The following is a 20,371-nucleotide window of genomic DNA, read 5'->3' as shown; positions in this document are numbered from 1 at the left end:
ACACACGTACATATATACATATACATACATACACACGTACATACACAACAATACCTGGCATATCAGAATCACAGCATAAATACCTACACAGCTTTTCAGTGCTTTCCTAGTAATCTTAGTTTTGCTTCCTCACAATTGAAATAAAACATACACACACACACACACACACACACACACACACACACACACACACACACACACTGACTCACAGACTCATACGCTTTAAGAAACTAGAACAACGCAGTCAATATGCTTTCTTTTTATCCAAGTAGCCAGTGCCAGCCCTTTCCTACCTACCCAAGTGTTCTGCCAGTTTCAGCACCTGGACGAGTGGACAGCTCAGCCCGGGCCGATTGCCGGCAGCACTCGCAGCAGAGCTGACTCTGAGCTCTAACCAAAGCTCTCTCGTGCTTCAGCGGGGCAGCCTGACTTACGAGAACACCATTTCCTACGAGACCACTGCCGCTGGGTGCATATTCAATTCAAACCTCCTTAAGCTGTCGGATTTCCCCCACCCATCCACCACCCCCCCCCTTCTCCACCCTCTACACAAAAACGGAAAAGGGGAGAGGAAAAAAAATAAAAGAGCCCAATACCACCAGGGCGTTTGTTGATCAACTTACACTTTGCTTTTGAATATTTAGATACTGCTAGCGGAGCAATATCAACGGAGGCTTAGGTCTGCATTAAGTACCTTTGTTCATCGACTCCTGCAAGCCATATTTATTAGAATCTACATTTCCCTAGCTCCCCAATAACTAGAGGTGTGTTTTGAGGGCAAGGGCTTTCAGCACCTTTTGATCTCTCAAGGCCACCGCGACTGACTGCCAGTCCCCACTACTTTCCCACCCTATCCACCACACTCCAACACCCATCCCAGGCAAACGCTTGGTAATTTGCAACCAAATATACATAAAGAAACGCGACAAAGCAATCGGTTTGAGGAAATAAGCCAATTAAGCTAAAGCAGAAATGCTTCTCTCTCCCCTCCTCCCCCTTGCCTCCCTCCCTCTCCCTCTCTCTTTCCTTCTGAAGTAGAAAGGGGGAAACACGGAGGAGAGGGAAAAAATCGGGAGGAGTGTGATCATCGACTCTTAGAATCAATGGAAAAACACTATACACATCTTTACTGAATAATACTCTCATTCTCAGACAAAAAGAAACACATTTATCGATGTAAACATAGTCTCCCTGTTCCACACACCCTACATCCTTTACCGTTTGCTGAGATTTGTCTTGCAGTATAGCAAAGTAACTGTCACAAATCCATCTCGATTGAAGTGCTTACCCTCTAAATCCAGGTTTCAAGCGGAACTCCAACTGTGTGTAGAAGCCAGAGTCATCTGATGAGCAGTGAGGTAGCTCTGGGCAGTGGGAGCTGCTTCCCTCGGACTGCCGGGTTACAGTGTTAACAAGCCCTGGGAAGGGACCTCGGTGCCTTGCGCTGGCTGTGCCCCAGTGCCTTCGCGTGGTGGCGGCTTGCTCACGCTTCCGAGGAGTCCCAGGCGGTAGCCTTCAGCTGATGCGAGCTTCCAGAAAGGAGTGGGGAAGGGGAAAAAAAAAATCATCTAATGCAATCAAATCGATCTGATCTACACCATCTGTCGCCTGCCACTATACACAAACGTTAAAATAGGAAAACGGAAAACACTGACAACCCGAGAGGGTTGGTCTGCAAAGAGTTCATTTTTAGCAGAGCATAATTGGGTATGGTCGGCGTACAGTTACAAAAGCTGCTGTTAGCCATCCAGTAGTGGATCCCAAACATGCTAATGGTGGATTAATTGAGGAAGATCTGACGTGCAAGCTTCATAGTCTCTTATTCATGACTTCCCAATGGGAAAGGACCAATGCCTTGTGGGACTATGGTAACATACAGTCAAAAAAGCTGCTAAGAAAATGGCTGTGTGTTCACAGCACCTCTCTCTGATAACAAACATATGTCGACTAAAATGGTTTAGTAAAATGGGGGGGTGGGTGTTGGAGAATAAAATTTTCTTTCTCAGTATAAGTAACCTGGTCTTCTTTCCTTAAAGAAATGCAAAAATAGATACCATATCTTTACCACAGTGGAAGAAAAAGGATGTTTTAAAAGATTTTTATCAAGAGTAAATTCTGCCTTATAAGAGAAACGGAACACTCCCGTGCAGCAATTCTAAAAAAAAAAAAAAAAGAAAAAATCTATTATCATATTTTTTCCTTACTGCGATCAGAGTAGATCCATAGCATGTGCAGTATATAGAAACTCAGCCCAGTTAATCCAACCAGGATTGACTGGATGTTGTTTAATGCCACGTACCCTTTTGACTTCCTGAAAGCAGGATGCCTCTTGGGCAAGACATTTTGCATCATTGAAAATTGACATAATGAACGTTAAGTGTGATTGCAGTGAGGAGATAGGGAGAGTTTTCTTTTTTAATTCTACAATTATTCCCTCTGGCTGAAACTCCTTTTGGTCGGTTTCCAGTCTTTCCTGATCAGCTGATGGGGGAGGTATAGGGAAGGGGAGGGAGTGGAGATATGGGGTTAGGGTGTGGAAAGGGAGGAGGAAGACTGTGGATTATCAATAACCAGTAAATTCAGTTTTATCTGTAATAAAAATCTATGGCAATAAAAGAGGTCACTTACTAATTGCTTATCATGATATTTAAATATAAACCAGTTTTCAAAATTAATGTCTTATATCTGGAAAGAAAATAGTGCAAACAATAGTGATTGTCCCTTATCCATTTATATTTTAAAATTAAAAAAGAATCTAGAGTTTATTATCTATGTATGTGACATTCTTTTATCATCTATATCCAAATAATCTATGTTTCCTCTAATTTTGTCATCCATTTGAATATTGAAAGTTGTGTTTATTTTGATTTGGCTGCCTTTGAGAACATAAATTACATATATTCATAGTAAACAATTAGTGTTCAGGATAATTCTTGAGATAGCTGAATGTCTTCTGAAACTTTGACAATCTCTTTAAGGAAAAAAAAAAAAACCCTAACAGTTATGAATTAGATTAGTCTAAAAATATAGCTTGAAGACAAATCAAACAATTTACCTGATCTTTTGTTTCAATATACATTAATTAAGCACTCTTTCCAACCTACACAACATTCCAGGGTCACAGTCAGAAATCCAAGTCTAATAGCTTAGCAGCCTTTGTTCTTATTCGTGTCAAGCTATTGCCCCCTGCAGGTTAGGCTGAAAGTGCAGGCAGAATTTGGCCAAGTCTGGTAAATTTATGGTAGTCATGTTACTCATTCTCTCCCATTACTTAAGTAGAGTCCACTTATTAACTTTAAGTTTGTTGACACCATAGTTTAAACTGTTTAGAAATAGCTAGTAAACTGAGAAAAATTGAAATGATATTTGTAGACAGATGATTTGGGTTTTCTTTCTGAGAGGTGCTGGGTGGAGCAGATTATCTATTTTGTTTTCACACAGGAAGGCAGTACTCTGATGCACTCAATGTAGTTTCTTTCTCTTTCTTTATCCTTTTCGCACAGGCTCCAGCAAAACTTAAAAACAAAGGTGACAGAATTGGAATTATGATTTCTCAGCAATAAAGAAATGATCCTGGGTAGTTTACTACTTGATATCAGTGTGCTCTTGGTACACTCAGTGAAGTGCCTTTGAATCAAACCCTTTCAGAGTCTTCCTACTACTGATGTGATGGGGCAATTACACTGTTTTTCTTGGATATAAAATGGAATGTTATTTCAGTGTTCATGCTCCTGCCACCTTATCCTCCTTTCCTACAATCAACTTTTTCCAAACAAGGCACCTCTCCAAGATGAAATAAACTTAATGTCAGCAGAATAGAAATTAAATTAAATCAACTTTTCCATAGTGTTAGAAAGTGGAGTGGGTTTATGAGAGTGTTTCAGAAGGTTTATGGGAGGATTCTTTTATGTTTCGAAGTCATGATATAGCTACTTACACTGAGTTGTAAAGAACCCTGCAATGGTATTTTCCTATTATTTAAATATATGTCTTATTGAACAATGACATATCATTATGCAAAATATCATTAATTTTAACGCCAAATTAGCAATAATTAGAATTATACCTAGTCAAATGTTAGAAGTATTATTTCCACATTTTGTCAAAGTAGTTAGAAATATGAAATGCATTCTGCTATCTTAGAGCTATTCTGAAATTCACACAAAAGATTTAGATGAGGATAGTGGCAAGACTCAGGGCTTTTTTTGGAGAATTTTTTACTCTACTCACTGGTACTTTTTTCAGACCCTATGGAATAAAAACATGGGATAGGAACTGGTGATGACTATGTTATATCTTAAACAAATCTAACAGCAAAACCAACTAATCAAGCAACCAACCAACCAATCAACTAAAGAAACAAAAAAACAAAAACAAAAAATCCTGAAAACGTATCCATGTTTTATTACATTTTTAAAGCTTGTTAAATTTCAAAAGGACACTACATCTTTAATTAAGGTCTTTCCCTATATAGTTTAATACTCTTGAAGCAAAGAGAGGATTTGGGTTAGACTGTTTGACTATCATTGCATAACTTGTAGTCAAAATAGAGACTTGTTGCCTACAGCTGATATATCTAGCTGTCTTTGAGTGGATATTTGTAAAGAAAATTCACCTTTCTTTAAAAAGTACATTTCATATATTTGATATGTTACACATTATTTTATATGTAGAAGCACATTGCTATTGAGTAAAACAATTTTTAACTATTTTGAGTCAAATGTCTATGAAACTTCTATGGACAGAGTTGATTTTAATTATCCTCCAGCGAAGAGAGATGGTGTCATTTGACCTGTGGGTCTGAATCAAGGGCATTAATTTTTAGTTCTCCCCATACAAGATGCAGCAGATGGCCAGCAAGTGCCCTGAAAAACACAATTCTTTTCCTCTTACTTTCACTGGCTATTATTCTAATTGTTTCTAAAGGATCCGAACAGGGTTCTAGAAACCTTGTTATGTTCTGTTATTGCCGGAATCTTGGGTTATTGGTCATTCTTTTCCTCAGAAGCGAAAGGCCAGGCAACCTGACTTATTTGCATCCTATGACTCAACTCAGTTTTCACTTGGCGGGATGGAATGTGTGTGTGTGTGTGTGTGTGTGTGTGTGTGTGTGTGTAGGTTCATCCTGAAAGGGCTTGTTTCCAGAGGTTTTCAAATGCAAATGGAGTGGGAGTGGTGGGAGCGGTAGTGGAGCGCGGTGTGTGGGTTGAGGGGATTTGGGGAGAGGGTGTCTCAGGCAGTAACTTTATACAAATTCAAGGCCATCACTTCTGCTGCAGATCAAAACAAGGTAGATCTGAGAGACCCCTTAGAAAGATACAGTATCTTCCTCCTCTAGACCGAGGCCAGCTACTCGCGCTGTTTGTAGAGAGGGTCCCGAAGACCTCCGGAGGCCAGTTCCCGCGGGCGGCCGGGGGCTCAACTCTCGTGTGGCGAAGGGCAGAGCGCTGGTCGGCAGGCTGGATGCTCCATCGCCGAGGGAGGCCAGCCGCCCGGACTCGGCTCTCTTTCCCCGACGCCCCGGAGTGGGACGAGGGCATCGTTTTACCAGCCTCCACTCTAGTTTCTGCAGCTGCGGCCCTGAATCGTTGGCTCGGACCCGGGCCTGCTGGGGGACGGTAAGGGAACGAAAACTCCACCTCCACTTTGGCTCTCAGATCGAGGAAAGGAAGCCAAACCAAGGTGTGGTTACATTGGACGATACACAGACCTTTGCCTCTTGGGTTGAGTCGGCCTGCATTTTGTAGCCCCAGCAGCGCCAGGTGCGATCCGCGCGGGGACCAGGGTGTAGGGAATCGCCGCCCTCGCCGCCTTCCCACTTCTCTCCGGGGCCTCCCGTGCCCCGGCCGGCTACGTCGGCTCGCCCCCTCACACCCTAGCCGGGAAGGCTGCCCCGGGCCGAAGGCGACCTGGGCAGGAGGCCTGCGCGAGACGGCGCCGCGGCGCCTGGGAGCCGGAGTAAAGCGGAGGCGTGGACCCCGTTCCTGAAAACGCTCGACTTCTCCAGAATTTGTCGTGTCAAGAAGCTCCAAGAAGGCGAGCTTTCAGGGAAAGCCACTATGTGGCTCACCCCGTTTGGTCTCTGTCAAGTCCTCGTCTTCTTCCTCTCTCCCGGTCCTCTGCGCTCCCGGGGTCCCCGGCCGCGCGGGCTGAGATCCGGCGGAGAAGGTAGAGCGGCTTTAGGCAGAGCGAAGGGGCCCCCTGCTGGCCGGACGCGGCAGCGCGGCTACCCGCTCCCGGTTCCCGCCGCCCCGCCGCGCCCCGCCCCGCTGCGACCCTCGGCGCCCCCAGCGCTGGGGCGCGTTAAAAGAAACAGAAAACAAAACAAAACAAACACGGCGCCAAAATCCACTCTCACCTCGTCTACTGCTTAAAGGTAAGTGTGAGTCCAGCCTCTCCCACGCCCCTCTCTGACCCTCCCTCTGGTCCTCTGGGCTAAGATCTGGGGGAGACAAAGGGGCGACTCTCCCCCTCCGCCCCCCCACACACATACAGCCCCCACGAAAGATCATGGCTGCTTTTGAAAGCACGTTTTGCAAGCATCAGTATTAAACAAGATACAACACATGCACACCCATACAGACACACACACACACACACACACACACACATACACACCCTCTACCATACCCACACTTACCAGTCCGGAAGAGGGCTACTGATGTGCATGTTTCTGGAAACATTTCATTAGGTGTTGAAGGAAACGTTTGCTGATTCTTTAGGTTATAGACAACACCAGTAATTCTATAGATTGGAAAGAGGAGGGAAGAGGAAGAAAGATTCCCCTTAGTTTAATCCTACCTGGACGTGAGTACTATTCTCAGTCCCAAGTCCTCGCGTGGGCAGAAAAGTTTTCATCCTTCTACTGAGGAGGAAGAGAGATTCAGCCATTTCTAGGGGGGTGGTTTCCTGTGTCCTGTTCCCATTCCTCGCCAGAGAACGGGGGGAGTGTTTGTTTTGTGTATCTAGACAATTCATGACTTAGTTCTGTATGGTGTTTTGAAATTAGTTTAACCTTGAAATAGGCTCTATGCTTTGAGTGGCAGATTTTTCTGTGCTTAGGTACAGGTTATTAGACATCACAATGTTTCTTTCTATTCAGGCAACCTTGACTTAGAGATGGGCATAATGTCTTATTCTATGACTTTCAGTAATGTCTGTTGCCTCCGGATGTCTAGTGTCTTTGGAGAAGGAGCAGAGTTTAAAAAAACTTGTTATATAAGTTTAAGCAAATAATAGTTATAAATCCAGTAAAAGATCAGTTTGCTTCTTTCTTCACACAGTCTTTGGAGGAGAGAATTAAGGATTTTGACTGTCTCTGGAGACTAGTTTATAGTAGGCAGGATCTAGGAAAGTATCTTTTGAAATGCTACATGTTTTTTAGTTTTCGTATTTTCAGATGGATGACAGAATGTTTGATCTGCTAATAGGAAAGGGAATAAGGCTGATTTGAACCGGGATCTGGTACCTCTTTTATAGCCAACAATACAGAAGATCTGAGCAGGTCATAGGGGACTAGAATTCTGGAAGATAACAATGACAATTAAAAGAATAACTGTTGAGTGTTTAGTTACTACCAGGTGCTAAGTTGCAGCCTTTACCTTCATTATCTCATTTAATTCTCACTACAGCCTTATGGATAAGGTACTGTTACAGTTTCTCATTTTATAGAACAGGAAAGTAAAGCTTGGAAAGTTTTATTTATTTGATTAAGGAGACAACAAGTGGTCATCAGAAGAACAGGGATCTGAAAAGTAGGCAGTAGGAGAGATAGCTTGAGAAATGATGCTTGTTGTGTTGAATTCAAGCTGGTAATATACTAATATTTTAAGTCTACATTCTAGTCTTTCATTAAAAAAGATAATCTTTTCTGGAAAGAAAACATTAGATAAAATGGGAGTACTTGTTGAAAAAAAAATTCTGGTCCTCAATTCCCTATCCCTATGTCAGATGAGAAAACTGAGAGAATGAATCAACTTAGTTACCCTGGCAAGGTGCACAGCCAGGCCTGGAAACCAGATTTTCTGATTCCAGCCCCTCAATTTCTTCTGCTTAACCACACTGTCTAAACACTGCAAGAGCCTTGGTTTTTCTCAAAATGCTAACCAGTAAATCATAGACAGCTCAGAGTCCATATATCTTAGTGAGTAAGCTTTCTTTTACTTTAATTGTGAATACCTTTTTAGACTTGAAAGGATGCAAGTGTAGAAATTGTGCCATTCTCAGTGGTGAATTAAATGAGATAAAAACTACATCAGCTTTACTTGAAAAGCAGTTAAAATGATATCAGAAAGACCTGAGTACAATTTTAGTCTTCTCCACCCCCCAAGACATATCTTACTACCCCAGTTAAGTCTTTCCACGTTCCATTTCTGCTAGCTTCTGTTCAGGAAGGAGTTTAACACGCACAAGGTTTTGGTGCTTTTCATCTCCATTCATGTATTTTTTCTTTGTTCTGTGAATGGTTACAGTAAAAATGTCAAAACAAATCTCTAGGGTGGCCACTTTAATGACAAACATATATAAAATTAATTCGCAAGAGATTTTAGATTGGCATCCACATTTTAAGGCACACTTACAATGCACTGAAGTATATTGTGTAGAACTGATTTACTCTGTGTTGTAAAGTTAACTCAAGTACCGAATGTGCTTCATAAAATGGTCTTAGGGTTCCTTCATTTTCAGTAGGGCTCAAAGTATCAGAAGAAGCCAGATGAACTGCCTTAAGTCACTGACTGGACTGCAGCCCATATGTCTCGTCTTTCTCAGTCATTTGTGTGCAAATTATTTGGCTGCGTGGCCTCCTGTCAAATTGGGGATCTGTGATTTTTTTCCAAAGGTTTAATTTAGTTGAATATGATTGTTAATGTCAAGTTGGGAATTTTTTCTCTCCTACCTCTCATTAAAACCATTACTATCAATATCAGTTTGGAACTATTATGTTATATAATAAAACTTGCTTGTCTGTGTGAATTTGTACCATAAACACTTTCACAGATTTTTAGACTTGAAAGGCTTTTTGAAATTATCTAGTCTAATCATTGTATTTTACTGATGGATAAATTGATGTCCTGAGAGGCAATTCAGAATTTGCTAGGTCAACTCTCTAGTTAAGGGAAGAATGAGAAATGGAACCCAGGTTTTCTGCATTCAGCCTCTAAGGCAAGTGCATTCCCACATTGCCATGTTCCTTCTTTATTTGACTGTCAGAGATTCAGTCACTCATTCAACAACTAGTTATTGCCATGAATTTGGCAGCTTTCCTAGGCATTAGAAATTCAACAAAAGAAAAAATTAAACAATCCAGAAAAAAGGCTTAAATTTGTTGAAATTTATATTTTAATGGTGGGTAGAATCAAATGCCTGGAGAAGGCAATGGCACCCCACTCCAGTACTCTTGCCTGGAAAACCCCATGGACACAGGAGGCTGGTAGGCTGCAGTCCATGGGGTCGATAAGAGTCCGATACGACTGAGCGACTTCACTTTCACTTTTCACTTTCATGCATTGGAGAAGGAAATGGCAACCCACTCCAGTGTTTCTGCCTGGAGAATCCCAGGGACAAGGGAGCCTGGTGGGCTGCCGTCTGTGGGGTCACACAGAGTCGGACACGCCTGAAGTGACTTAGCAGCAGCAGAATCAAATGCCAATCTCAATAATGGTTATAAAGACATTTTTCTTAAAGTTAGCTTTAATGTGTTATCATGTGTATGGCAGCAAATGTATGCTGATATTCTTACACATTTCCTGTGTAAGAAATTTGGGGGTACCCTTTGTGCCAAATAATTAATGGACTAGAAATTGGCAAGTGGACAAAGCACACTGTAACCAAGTAGGCACTGCCCTTTCAGGTGATCCATTCACGGGTAAAGTGTAATACTTTTCCAGAGTCTTCTTGTGATTTGGGATTCCTTGCCTGTGAGATAGCATGGACTTGTGCTCCTGCTGCTGGTGCTAAGTCACTTCAGTCGTGTCCGACTCTGTGCGACCCCATAGACGGCAGCCCACCAGGCTCCCCCGTCCCTGAGATTCTCCAGACAAGAGCACTGGAGTGGGTTGCCATTTCCTTCTCCAATGCATGAAAGTGAAAAGTGAAAGTGAAGTCGCTTAGTCGTGTTCGACTCTGTGCAACCCCATAGACGGCAGCCCACTAGGCTCCACCGTCCCTGGGATTCTCCAGGCAAGAACACTTGTAGTGGGCTGCCATTTCCTTCTCCAATCGACTTGTGCAGGAGCTGGGATAAAGAAATAATACAGAGATTAAAGAGGAAATTATTCAGAAGATGTTTTTAAAAATGATACATTTTTGGATGTATAGTAGATGCTCTAGCAGATAAACCAAAGGGCCAGGAAGGTGCTAGCTTGAGGTGCTAGCTTGAGGCAACCTGAGACGCCTCAGGTTGGTTTTTGTGATAAATTCAACTTTCCTCTTTAGAATATGATATATAGTAGCCCCTTCAACCCTACCATGGAATAATTGGGGAGGGAAAGGTGTAAAAAGTTCAACCCTGTAAAATTCTGGATCTCATTGTGAGATTCATCAAAAATATTTTTCAGAAAATAGAACAGACCATTACAAACAAAACATACACTGGATGTTGAAATGAAAATTTACCGACTGATGAGGATACAACAGCTTCCTAAAATCCCTCCCCTGCTGCTTCCCCTGAAAGAATTTTGCTTGTCAGAGTTTAAACATTGAGGACCGATGACCAATTGTCTCATGTCCACATTCATTTACCACTAGTGAGGGGAAGATTTTTTTTTTCCCCCACAGGGTTTGACTGTATTTTGCTTAGTAATGAAATGAAGGTTTTTTTTTTTTTTTGACAGGTATGCAGAGTTGAGCTTTCAGTAATTGGAGGGAGTGAAGATGGGGTAGGGAAAGAGAGTTTTTTGTCTGATAAAACAAGGGGAAACAGTACATTTATCCACTAAAATTCTTTTGTGCCCTTCCCTGCCAATTTAATTTGTATTTGTTCTCAGTTCCAATAAAGCAATAATATAACACATTAGTTGTAATGTAGTTAATAATATAGTGTAATATATTAGTAATAGGGTAATTTGGCTATTTAACATTTCAGCAACCTATGTGTTAGTCATGTGATAGGCAAGACTGACTAAAATGAACTATTGGATGACTATTTCATAGTTAGGGTTGGGCATGCATACTAAGTTGCTTCAGTTGTGTCTGACTCTTTGTGACCCTATGGGCTGTAGCCTGCCCGGCTCCTCTGTCCATGGGATTTTCCAGGCAAGAATATTGGAGTGAGTTACCATGCCCTCCTCAGGAGATCTTCCCAATTCAGGGACTGAATTTGCATCTCTCACGTTTCTGGCATTGGCAGGCAGTTCTTTACCACCAGCCCCACCTGGGAAGCCCTGTAGTTAGGGTCACCCAAATCTAATTCAGTGTATTGTGAACTGTCAAGGAACTCTTGGAGAATTTCTCTTTCTTGTTGCCTGGATGCCATGTGTTGGTATCAACCAAGGAAATGATTACATTATATCCTCCAGAGAGTCACTGATCTATTTCCTGCCTCCAAGTGTAACCAAGATTACACTACAACTACATGAAGTGTTGTGTTGGAGATAAATGGTTGAATTTTTATCTCTACTACCTCTATCACTGAGATTAGAAGTTAGAACTAAAGAGCTCTGAATCTCTGACTTTCTGCCCACAGACCCGCTGAAGAAGCAATAGCATCCTCCTCTTCTAGGATCACTGAAAAAGTAGCAAATCTTAAATAAAGGAAAACATGAGACCTCAGACCTTTTTTATCTGCTTTGAGATCTGAGTAAGCTTATGGAACAGTTATGTTGGCACTCCCAAGTGATGTGACTGAGGTTATCTTTCTGGAGGGGTGAAAAGGTCTTTGTGAAACATTCAACTTTTGGAGCCTCCTCTCTGTAGAAAGAAAGACAGGAAGGAAGAAAGCTGGAGGGAGGAGAGAAGAAGGAAGTAATGGAGAGATGAAGGGAAAAGGGAAGGTAAAGGAAGGAAAAACAAAAAGGGAGGAAGGGGAAAAATGCTTTGACTTGCTGTTGAGTGACAAGAGAAACTTTCAGACTTCAGGTTTATTTTCTCTGCACTAGGTATATAATAATATAGTTTTTATATCTTTTAATCCATACTTAGCTAGGCATTAAACACTAGGAATAATCTGTTTATAGAAAATAAAGCCATTTCTATTTGAAAACACATGGAAAAAATAATTATTTTTCCCCAAATGTGTACCCTTTTAATTGATCAGATGCATCCAAGAAATTCTGCCGGCAATTTGAACACTCTGTAGGTGTTGTTGCTGCTCTAGATTTGTCTGCAAGAGGAATTGTAAATGGTATTTACCTTTTAATTAAACAAAGCATCTTGCAAATTAAACACATGTTCTTGCACATCAAAATTTAGTTAACATCCTTTTCATTGTTCATCCTGCTGACACTGACAGCATCATGAGTCCACACACAATATAGAATCGCTCTGCTCCCCCCTCCCCTGCACTTTGCATTCCTCAGAGTAGATGATATCACATGCTAGAGTACACTCTGTAACTGACTTCTAATAACTGAGCAGCTTTCCTATTTAATGTACTTAATATGTTGTAAAATATGGGACTGCATTGGTGTGTCCAGAACCTGGAAAGCTTTGGACATTGATCTGACGTATGTCTTATAATCTTACACTGGAAATATGACAGTGAATGACAGAACACCTTAGAGGAATATAAGAAGCTGATAAAGGCAGAAGCACTGCACGTGAATGCGGAGTCTGGTTTCTAATAGCTACATACTTTTTTACATGCGTACCCGTAATTTGACATTTATAATTCACTGTGGAGCTGAATTTCTGTCATTTTCTTACTGTCAAGTCTTCCACATTTTGAAATAAATGTCCCTTCTAATTATTATATGAATTTGAACTCCAACATTCAATTTTTTCCCCTGTCCCTTATAATGGAGTACTACATTTAGCTGAAGTCTGATGTGTAAGACCATTTAGGAAATGTGATCATTTCACATGTATTCCCACAGAACTGTACATGGGAACCCCTTTCTTGATTGTACTCTGCCTTACTGGTGAGAGTATGATTTAAAACTCCTCCATCAGTACTGTTTCCAAGAAAATAAAGTTATTAATGCAGAATGAAACTGAGATAATTAGGATATAGCCTTAATGGAGCAAAACTCAGAGTTTTTTCAGTAAAGCAAAACTGTAGTTAATGACTGTCACTCAGTTGTACTGGTGCTCATCAATCTCTTTTATCTCTGTTTATTTATGGTTTATATAACTGAAATAAAGTCATTTCCTTAGAATATTGCCAAAGGAGAAGTGCTTTCTACTGTGAAAAGCATCATCTCAGAATAAAGTTAAATAAAATCCAGGGTGAGATGAGGTCTTCCCTTATTGTTATGACACTGTGAAGATTTTTTTTTTAATGTTGAGAGATTATTTTTACTATCAGTGTTTAGTTTTAAGGTTTAGGTAAAGAGTGTGTTGAAGAAATGCTACTCATGTAAGAAATCGCTTTGAGGCACAGCAATGATTGGTATGGATAGGGTGGAGGAAAGGGTGAGCAGCTCTTGGTGTCATCATGAAAAGCTTCAGCTTAAAGGAATCAGCTACACACAATCTTGCTCTGCCATAACCAAGCTTTAAAAAACAGAAGTAAATAAAAGTACAATGTGCAAATACAGAATTTTATGTTTTAAATTGATACTTATAAAAATATTGGTAGTATGATGCATGTTTGTTGATTAAAACGTCTTCACACATAAGGATAAAATATCCTTACTTGATTTCTAGGAAATGAATAGAATGTGAATACTGAATGCATGCAGATAGTACTTACAATAACCAAATTCATTTCCCTAAATTTAGATAAGAACAAAGATGATGAACTTTGGCTAGTGACAGAGTTTTAAAATGTTATTATTTGCTTTTATACCAGCGTAACTTCTGTCCCCTTGTTTAAACATTTCACAATTTTCCAACTATAAAGAAAATCTATGCTAGCCAACAAGTTTCAGGAATATTGATTGGAACTTTCACTGATGTGTAAAATGTGCCTGAACTATAGTCGTAGATTTTCCCTCTGAAAAAAAATTTTTTTTAAGTTTCATATTGATCCTTGTGCCATTTGGTTTTCACTAGGCTTATGAAAGATAAAGCCTTGATTTAACTCTTCATAGAGCCATCCAATGTGTAATAATTTTTCAAGTGGTGTATAAATAATTTTTAAAGTAGTGTATAAGGCTTCCTTCTTTTAGAATAATTTTATAGCATATTTAATAATGTGCTATCATTTTATATATCAATTTACAAAAAGATAAATGAGAATTAAAAAAAGAAAGCAGCATCTTTATGAATCTTGACAAGATGGCCCCTGTTTCTTTGGATTTTGCTAAGTACCAGGCCCTGTGCTGGAAACATGACATATCCCATTGCGTCTTACAGCAGCCCCATGTGGAGGTACTCTGAGGGGACTGAGACAAGACTGAATGACTTGTTCAAGCCCACCCATCTGTAAAAAGTGAGAATTGGTTTCAAACCAAGTTCTGACATGGGAGGCAAGGCTCTTATATACATTGCTGTGTGTATGCTCACAGTCTCATTTACCACGTGCCAGACACTGTCCTTAGTAATTTACAGGGTGTGAAATGTATCTTCTTTAGCACCAAACCTAAATCTAGATCGAAGACAAGAATTTTGACTCAAAAGGTACTTCTGCGTTTAGGCTGAGTGGGGAAGTATGTAGGTAGGGTCACCTAAAGCAAATATGCTATTAATAAGTGGGCCAAGTGTGTTTTCAGTGGCTTTTCATTCCTACTTTTATCCCTCCCCCAAGTATGTTTCCCATTTCCATAGAACAAATTATCAGGAGAAGTTACTCCTGCCAAAAATGTGAATTTAAGTAGAGAAGTCTAGAAAATGGAATGGAAGTCAAACTCTAAGGAAATAGATTCCTTAGAGTTGTGCATTCATTCACGCATTCATTCATTTGTTTTAAAGTATGAAAGGGATGTGAGGACCAGAAAATGTCCTAGAGATCAATCATATAGTTCAAGGGTAGGAAACAAGAGTCCCTCCAAATAGGGCCCACAGTGTGGTTTTTCCCCATTACATTTTATTTTGAAAAATGGAATTTGAATGCCTTTAGGTGGGGCATAGATTGCCTAGAACACCATTGACCCTCACCACCAGTTCCTCCATACTCTCATCCTTTTCCCACACATTCCCTACTTAGCTCCTCAGATCATTTTAAGATTATCACTTCAGATAGTCACACACAGAAAAATTTTAACTGGCTCCGAATAAGTTAGGTTCTTTCCCTAAAGTCAATACCATCTTATTCTATTCAAGACCTAGGACAGTGTTTTGTATGTAGGAAGCTCAATAAATATTTATTGAATGAATGAGTGAATGAATTAATATGACAGACTTAAGATTGCAACCCAAGTGTCCCTGATCCAATCCAGTGTTTGTTGTACCTTATCACTTAATTCTTAGGAAGAACAGGGCAACAGCTCTACTTCTGTGCACAGAATATTTGGCTCTATGTTTCTCTACATGGTTTTTCTTTTATTGCCTAAATCAAATGAGGCCTAAACCAAAAGCAGTTCAGCTCGAGAAGATTCATTCAAAGGTTGGTTTCAAATTGAAATCATGTAGACACAGCTACTAAATATACAGTACTTTTCAGAAGACCCAGAAATCATGTTTACTTCCAATAAAGTCATGATTATTGACGTAGTACACTGTCTTCATTCCTGAGAATGAAAGGGACAAAGAAATATGAGACAAAGTGAATATCTTTGCCAGGCTTTTCCAGAATGTTTGAGCAGCCTGGAGAAACCTTTGGCCCTGAGCACATTTTATAGCCAAACATACAGGAAAAAAAAAAGAATAACTGAGCCATTTATCTATCACTGTGATTAATCTACTCTATACTAACAGATGGCTATTTAGAAGACAGTTGATTTCCTTTATCAGCATTCATTTGTATATTTTAATAGCTTTTATCTAATTGGAATGTCCTTTAGGGACAATTGTATAAAGTAGGAAAAGTTATGACTTTGATTGAAAATGTTTAAGGCAGTAACCACATTGCCACAGGTGTGAGAGATACTCTAGTCGGGCGTATCAAGTATACAAAGTCAAGGCAGGGTTTGACATCTTATGTTGATTTGAGACCAGGTCCTCATTGGCCACGTAACCTTTGCATGACCATCACATTACCATTACAAGCTGTTTCAAAGCCTTCAATAGTCCTGATTTTCTAAGGACAAGTTTCAAAGTCCCGAGCATGTCAACCAACGCTCACCATGTGGGAGTCTCAATAAATATTTTTTCAGTAACTTTATGGATATTTGCTGCCACATATTTGTCTTGCATCCACCCACTAATTCTCAAAGACCTCTGACCCTTGTTTTTTTTCTTTTTTGACTTTTTTCTGTAATTCCCTGGGAAAGCCCTTCTCTCACCTCAGGCTTGTCTCCAGCCTTACCTCATTTATGAAACTATTTCTGTCACTGTTCTTGAGCCCTCTGAGAAGTTTAAAGCACTCTCTCTCTTCCCTTTATTATATTGCACAGTGTTTTCTTGGTTGCTATTATGCATATATCGCACTTTACCTGTTTTATAACTGTTACATACATGCCTGTATTACCTGTATTACAGATGTTAGGTACATGCCTATGTTACCTGTATTACATTATATATATTTTAAATATGTATACATATATATATACTTGTCTCCTTAAAAAATGCAAGCTGAGAGGAAGTAGTGATATTGTTTGAGATATACCCATAATTCTATCATTTTTGCTTCTTTGTGACTATAAAGTGATGTTTTCTCTTTCCTAACTTTTTTGTTCTTTTCTTAAACATTTAAAAAACTATGAAATTTGCACAGCAAATATAATTTTATCTCTCAAGATGATCATATTTATCTTATTCATGCTGACATCATTAAAACACTTTTTAGGATCATCTCCTCTGGAATTGTTTTAAAAGTCAGTCTCATTACTTTCTGCTAGTCTTTACATTTTGGTCTCTTTTTAGTTTGTTAAAAAATTTTAACTGATGTTCAAAATTTGAAGATTTGCAGCAATTGAAAAAAATCCTAAATTCCAAACAAGGGTTATTGGTTTATAAAAAGCAGTATAATATTCTTATAAAATATTATGCAACCATTAAAATAATGATATTATGTAGGAAATTAGGAAATTACTTATATAAAAACTGTTGATTGTCTCTTTTCTGTTACTAGTGATGATTTCTCTTTCTCTTTTTTTAAATTAAACCTAAAGAAAATTTGAAAGAATAATTCAGTGGACACTCATATATTTTTGTTCTTGGTTCATTGATTATTAACATTTTGTGAACATTTTCTTGTTTTTAATGTTTGTTTATTTATTTGGCTGTGTCAGATGTTAGTTGCAGCATGTGGGATCTAGTTCCCTGACCAGGGATTGAACTCAAGCTCCTTGCTTTGGGAGCTCAGAGTCTTAGCCAATGGACCACCAGGAAAGTTCCATGTAAATGTTTTGTTTATTTACTTTTCTGTTTCTATTTAGATTGATGGAGAGATAGGTGTGTGTGGGGAGGGGCTGGGTGGGTGAGTGGGTGTTATATGTGTGTGTTTCTTAGGCCCAGAGGAGTTTTCTTCACCTTTAGAGTATAAAGTCTAAAAAATACTAGTTTTGTTAGAGTTTGTCTGGGTCAGTTTTCCCAGTTACAGTGGGCCCTGTTAATATGAGAGTCAGGTCTTTTTTTATTACCAGAATTTCTTCCTTCGATTGTCACTTTATATATTTTATTTCATTATTTTTTTTAAATGCTCTGGGGATTAGATTATTTCTATGTTAAATATTTTATATTTTATATATCATTATATTTTCTCCATTTTTTTCTGATTTCTTTTGTTTTCATTGATGTGGCTTTATGTTTGTATTTCTTAATATCATTTATGATTATTATTATTGTTTTGTCCATTCTCCCTTATGAACCTTGTAATTTATTTTTTACTTATAAGATGATTTTTTTAATTTTGAAAGTATCATTTCTTTGAGTTTGTCAGTTTTTACTTCATACTTCATACTTTTTTTTTATCTGTTTGTTTTACAGTTTATAAACAATGATTTAAATTTTTAAAAATTTTGTAAATTTGTTTAAGGTTATTTAATTCAGTTTCTTTCTGCTTTATTGTAGTTTCATTAAGGAGAGTGTAAATTGAATTACTTTGATTTGAACTTTCCATTTTCCTTGTACCATACAGTAGTTTTGTATGAATGTTGTTGGACATCTTTAAATGCGTTTGATTTTCTTAGACCAGAGGTAAGTTTTGTGCAGACAAAGGAGATAGGTAACCTATTAGTTCAAGAGTACTTCCTTCTTCTGATATGGTAACATTAATTTTCTTTCATGTTTTTTTCTGTTGAAGAGGTGGATGATTCTGTCTTCTGATTTTGTAACTTCGTTCAGGCCCTTTAACCTCCATCTCTTGCTTGCTTCTTTTGCAACACCCTAAAGCTCCAGCGGGACCTCTTTACTTCCAGAAGTGGTGCTTTCCCAAGACTACTCTTACTGGTCTTATGCACTTTATCTCTTTCCTTTTGGTTTTGTGTGTCTGGATGAAGCAGGTCCTGTTTGAGCAATAAAGGGTGTATGTCACAACCATTTGCAATAATCAGTGACCTTCTTCTTTTTCTAAGCATTTTCGATTAAAGAAAAGGAAATGTTTATGGAAGAAAGAAAATAAAATTCATTGAAGGTAGATAGCTTTATATTGCAAAATATTTGCACAGCAATGACTAAAATTCATTGAAGGTAGATAGCTTTATATTGCAAAATATTTGCACAGCAATGACTACAAACACATTTAGAATGTTTGGATAATTACTCCAAATGTGTCACAAGAATTATGACATTGTTCTCCCTCAAAAGAGCATGATGAAAGTAAATTGAAAGTAAATAAGAAAGGGGATATCCTCCAGGTGCTGTCAGTCTTGATTTGCTGGTGTTTTAAGAGTTCTGAGCATTTTTAGAGTTCTAGAGAATTAAAGTAAAACAAAATTAGCAAATTCACAATTAAATTAAACTGTTGACCATTAGAAAATTTGATAATGTAAGACTGTAAATTTATATTATTGAGAATTTTTGTTCATCTCATTTCAGAGCTACGTATTTCTCCTCAAATGGAAAAGCCTTCTTAAGTATGAGCTTCCTGATAATGTGATCAAAATCAATCTTTCCCCACCCTTTTTCTCTCTGTTATTCAGACTTACCAATGCTGTGTACCAAGCATCTCTTATTCTGATTGGGCACATGGAGTAGTTGTGACCATGATATCTATGTTGGTCAAGGAAACGTGAGCAAAGTGCTATGTGTCCTTCTCCATGGAAACATTAAGAGCCAGAGTGCAATGCAGCCCACTTTTTGCCTGAGAAACTTTTCTCTTCACCTGGGTCCTGGAGTGAGGGAGATGAAGAGCAAGGCCCTCAGCTCCCTCCATTACCATCTCTTACACATAATCATGACAGGTAGAGTGAGAAGTTAACACTGAGATTTTGTTTTTTACTACAGTAACCTATCCTGTAAGCCTATAGGCAAGGAAAGTTAGATTCTTCATGCAAGTTTAACATTTTGGAGTTGGTGAAAATTTTGCACCAAAGGTCAAACATTTCATATTATATGATGTATATTGTGTATACATATATAGCCATATAGGGGCTTTCCTGGTGGCCCAGTCTTAAAGAATCCACCTGCTAGTGCAGGAGACACAGGAGACACAAGTTCGATCCCTTGATATGAAAGATTCCCAAGAGTAGAAAATGGCAACCCACTCCAGTATTCTTGCCTGAGAAATTCCATGGATGGCAGAGCCTGGAGGGCTACAGTTGTAGGGTCACAAAAGAGTTGAACATGACTGAGCACAGCAACAACAAAAATAACCATACATGTTTTTATAATTTAATAACATAGCATTTTATTTCTTCAAACCTTTAAAGTTAACTCATTCCTGAGAATCCACAAGGTCAATTCCCTTTGCAGGATTTCCTCAAATATTTGTACTGTTGGCTCCTGCCCATCCTTCAGGTCTTTGTTAGGCTAATGTCTCATCTCCCCAGAGGCTCTTTCCTGGTCACCCTGTCTAAGTAGATCCTGACCTGTTACCTTTTATCACAGCATCATGTCTGCATTTTCTGAGCTTGCAAGTAGATACTTATTCACCTGTTACAAGTTTATCATCTCAGCTTCTAGCCTGTCAGCTCCATGAATCTGTATCTGTCTTCTTCACCACTGTATAACCTGTACAGGGCAAAATGACAGGTTCAAAATAGACAATCAATGCATATTCAGTGATTAAACA

Source organism: Bos taurus, chromosome 3, assembly GCF_002263795.3.
Source record: "Bos taurus isolate L1 Dominette 01449 registration number 42190680 breed Hereford chromosome 3, ARS-UCD2.0, whole genome shotgun sequence".
Classification (NCBI taxonomy): Eukaryota; Metazoa; Chordata; class Mammalia; order Artiodactyla; family Bovidae; genus Bos; species Bos taurus.
This window is presented reverse-complemented; position numbering follows the sequence as displayed.